At 38.9% G+C, this 4,702-nt stretch overlaps 1 long non-coding RNA gene across 1 annotated transcript; it reads left to right on the top strand.

Moving 5' to 3' along the window:
• The first annotated feature begins 1,656 nt into the window (after positions 1–1,656).
• Positions 1,657–2,603, top strand: LOC110675341. The gene is made up of 3 exons (XR_002499388.1): positions 1,657–2,124; positions 2,184–2,277; positions 2,345–2,603. It is a non-coding gene; the product is annotated as an uncharacterized LOC110675341 (long non-coding RNA).
• The last annotated feature ends 2,099 nt before the right edge of the window (positions 2,604–4,702 follow it).

Below are 4,702 nucleotides of genomic sequence, written 5' to 3'. Positions count from 1 at the left end.
TGTGCCATAGCAACAATACTTTAAGGTAACACGAACAAAAAAAAAATAACGAAATTGTAATGACCAGAAATTTTGTTTCTTAAGGATTATATCTCAGAATGAGTTTTGAGGGTTATAAATTCAAAGCCCGCCAGTAGAGAATCTTTTCGGGAAGAAAAATGTGTATCATCCCTGCCCTTATTTGAAGGCATACGTATAGTGATAGACATTAAACTGTTTCTATAAATATTTACTTACTTGGTGTTACGTCAATTAGTTTGATAAAACCTCGTTAAGGATGTTACGCCAATTTACTCGGTCCATGTCTGTGACCCTCCAACTTCGATTTTGGCCCACGCTCTACAGATCTTGTTGCACCAACCTTCTTGTACCAACCAGATTCCACGCGAACACCATAGACTTCATGACATTTGAACACACGAACACTCGCATATGCTCATCATACACAGTTTGTTTTTATTTTCCTCAATGAAACTTACATACGATTTCCAGTCTTATCAAAATTCATATGGAAATATTACCCAATTCGATTTTTTTTACCCAATCAAAAGTTAGAATCCTTGGTGTTTTTTTTTAAACCGAGTGTATACTATTTTCCTCAGAGTTTCACAACTACATCTACATTAGAGCACACACACCATTGTAGGCTTGCAACATGCCCTGCCCAGCGCACCCTTCCGGCTTTCGCCACCTTCTGGATACAGGGTTCATCGTAGAGTCTAGCAAGCTCATGGTTCATTCTCAGCCGCCACACACCGTTCTCTTGCGCACCATCGTTCGAACACTCCAAGTGCTTGTAAATCCTCTTACAGCATGATCCATGCTTCAAGACGATAGAGGACCACCGGTCTTATTAGCGTTTTGTACATGGAACATTTGATGCTGAGGTCAATCTTTCTTGATCGCAGCTTCTTCTGGAGTCCATAGTAGGCGCGACTTCTACTGATGATGCGTCTTCGTATTTCATGGCTGACGTTGTTATCAGCCGTTAAGGCCGCACGGGACGTCATCATAATCACCCTATCCATTTCAAAAAGCAAATCCCAAGAACCACTTCATATATCGATGCGAAAATTGTATCACTATGATTCTTTGTATGTAGTGCACAATCCAATAAATTTCAGCTTCATTGGTTCACTAAAACTCGAGATTTGCTTCCACAAAGTTTTGATGATAATTGTTAGAGTTAGACAAAAGATAGGGAAAATAACATGGTCTTCCGTGTCGCCTTAATAACGATCCGAGGTAGACGAACTCATCAACCACCTCGAAAGTATCCCCGTCTATCGTAACACAGCTTCCTCAGCGAGCTCTGTCGCGCTCGGTTCCGGCTCTCAGCATGTGTTTTGGTTTTGACGCCGTTTCAAAATCGATGCACAGGTGATGCGTTCCCGCATAGAAAAATACAATTTGCTGTTCATTCCAAACAGTAAGTTTCTTTTAACTGTTATGGTAAGTGTATCACAAGCAGTTGCTATTTCATTGAACAATATGAAGCCTTAAGATAGGAACTGTTAAAAATTGTTAAAGTAAACTATCCTAAACAGTGACGTAACACTATAATGTGTAGATATTGTTGAACAATATAGGCATGTTTTGTTCTTTTATATGAGTAACAACTCATGTATGTGCATTTTACTATATAAGATTTCAATGCAACAGTTTGGCGAACGGTCGCCGATACACGCTTTTAAAAATATAGTTGGCAGTAAGTGAAATAACAGCAATACTTTCATTTTTCGAAAAGATGCACTTTATACACGTCGACATTTGCATAGCTGTGTTAATCATAATTTATTAATATAATACGAGAAAACAAAAATAATTATTTTTTTCGATGATTGTGCGTAAGTTTTTGATCACTGAGTATATTATTTTTTAGCGTGCATTTTTCTGTGCCTCTTTCGAGACCGTGAAAAAAACAACAACCAAAACCTCGGTCGCGAAAAGTTTGTTCCGTTTTTTCCTTCAAGGATGCAGAAAAACAGCGATGGGACATTCCCAGCAAACATTTCCACGGAATAAGAGCTGAACCAACCACTCTCAATCATATTTCAGCTGAATAAGCTGTTATTCAGCTACTATTGTTTGTTGGGTTGTGCGGCCTACGGCTTGAGGAAACAGGTAAGTTGGTGAACGTAAGTCATGAATACAGCGTTATTGATTACGTTTTTCTTTTTCAGTTCAACAAAAGGAGAATTGAAGACCCGGCTACCGTCTGGGCCACAAGAAAAATACGCATCAAAAACGATTTCAAACCACGTCCGTAGCAACATCGTAAGTAAAATTTATAATTGATATTGTTAATTTGAATGGTAAAACTGGCTATCCTTTTATGTTGCAGTTCCTGTTACACCGACGGACTTGTACCCCGGCAGCAGCATCACCAGAATACCAGATATAATCCTCGGCAGGATTATATCCATAATCCCGATCCTTGCTTAATCATCCCGGGAGGGCCAGTAGACGACCGACGATTTTTTGTAATTTTCGAGCTTCTGAATGCTCAACGGGAACGAGCAGGACGGATAATGAAAATTCTGATTTAAGCTCAAGTTTTGTGTTTATAAATAATATAGCATAATGAAATACAGAAAAAAAAAGTTAAACTTGTTGTTGAAATTATTTCTTATTCAATTTGTTCGAAAATAATTCTTATAATATAAACATTTAAGTACAGTACCGCATACGGTTCAAATACCGTAACAAACCATATTTCAATAATTACTCATACATTACCCGTTTTCATTCCAATCATATAGGTCAACTATTCCATAGCTATTTCCAATACAGTGATTTGTGTGGAAGAGTGGACAATACATCCATCATTTGGCAAACTGTTAACGAAAAATTTTGTTCGGAGAAATCGACGTTTTTAAATGGTTACATAACTTAACCGCCTATTCCCCATATTGTGATTTCCCCGATTACTGTTCACCAAATTGTAAAAACCGTTTTCGGTAGTGTCGGTTTATTGTTATTTTTGATATTTAACGAAATTATTGATATATTGTTGCAAATTGTTGTGCACACTACGGGATACAGTACGAATATAGTTCTTGAATATGCGGGTTGAGACTTGGTATTCACGAATTTCTGGAGGATTTGCCGTACAGTGAAAATTTGGTCCGTCATCGAGCGGCCATTGATGAAACAAGCTTGATAACTTCCCACAAACTCACTTGCTGTTGGTGATATGCGACGGAAGATAATCTGGGATAGCACTTTGTAGACGGCATTCAGGATAGTGATCACACGACAGATTTCACATTCCAGTTTGTCGTACTTCTTGTAGATGGGGCATTAGACTGATGCAAATTTGGAAGTTTTTGCTTAAACGGTGTCAATTATGATAAAAATCATTCTCCCAAAATTTGAAGTGATTCAGAAGAAATTTGGTTGTGCACAGGCCATTTGAAGTTTCTATGGAAATTAGTTTGAAAAAGACAAACCTTTTGTGTTCAGTCCTCTGATTGCTCGCAATAATAATCTATGGGAAAGTGAACGAACTTTACTCATGTGAAATTTTCCCAGCTACAACTTTGACGAAGACCATATTTTGATGGGACGTAAGGATAATTTGTTATTAGTGATAACAAAGTCTAAATCATGCAGAGATGATCATTCAATTACTTTCAGTGCAACACTGCTGTTTTGCTGTAGAACATAGTAGTCTGGATTACTTTGATCTATTCTACCCGCCAGAAGCACCACTGTTGCCTGCCGAGCAGTTGGTTAAGCATGCAAAATGCAATCCCAATTTATGATTAAGAATAGCAATTTATCCTTAAGTCCCATCAAAATGTGGTCTTCAGCAAAGTTGTAGCTGAAATCATTTCACATGAGCAGAGATTGTTCACTTTTCCATAAAACATTATGTCGAAGAGATAGAGGCCTGAACACAAAAAGTTGGTGTTTTCCATAGTAATCTCTATATAAACTTCAAATGGCTTGTGCACAGTCAAATTCCTTCCGAATCATTTCAAACTTTGGGAGGATGCCATTTACCATAATATAAATTGTTTAAGCATAGGAGAGCCAACATTTCAAAATTTTCATCACTCTAATGGGGCATATAACTCCTCCGGCAGCTGTTCTGTTTCTTAGATTCTGACAATCAGCCGGTGCAGACAGGCGGCCTAAATCTCCGGGCCCATTTCTATGAGTACAGCTGCAATACGGTACTTACCAGTAACCTTGTTGATCTTGAGCTGGTTGATGGTATCCTTAACTTTCCTCAATGTGGGAACAGGATGGTTTCCTTCATCTGCCGTGCTGACTAGTAACTTCCTCCACTATCGTGACCCTCTGCGTCTCGTGTTCTCATTGCCATTCAGGTGTTTGTTGCAGTGCTGTTTCCACCATTCAATAACCTCGCGTCCGTCCATCAAGATGCTTCTATTCTTATCCCTACACATTGCGGCTCGTGGCACGAAGTCTTTTCGGGATGTGTTAAGCTTATTGTAGAACTTTCGCGTTTCTTGTGAACGATACATCTGATCAATTTCTTCGCATTCCGCTTCTTCCAGGTGGCGTTTTTTTATCCTGGAATAGACGAGCTTGCTGCTTTTGTTTACTTTTATATCGCTCCACGTATTGTTGCGTTCCTTGCTGCAGCATTGCAGCCCACGCTGCATCCTTCTCATCCAAAACCTGCCTGTATTCTTCATTGAACCAATCGTTACATGTCCTCCTTTCTACG

The sequence above is a fragment of the Aedes aegypti genome, chromosome 2 (assembly GCF_002204515.2).
Source record: "Aedes aegypti strain LVP_AGWG chromosome 2, AaegL5.0 Primary Assembly, whole genome shotgun sequence".
Classification (NCBI taxonomy): Eukaryota; Metazoa; Arthropoda; class Insecta; order Diptera; family Culicidae; genus Aedes; species Aedes aegypti.
The sequence above is the reverse complement of the archived record's forward strand: the minus strand, read 5'-3'. Positions and strand labels throughout refer to the sequence as shown.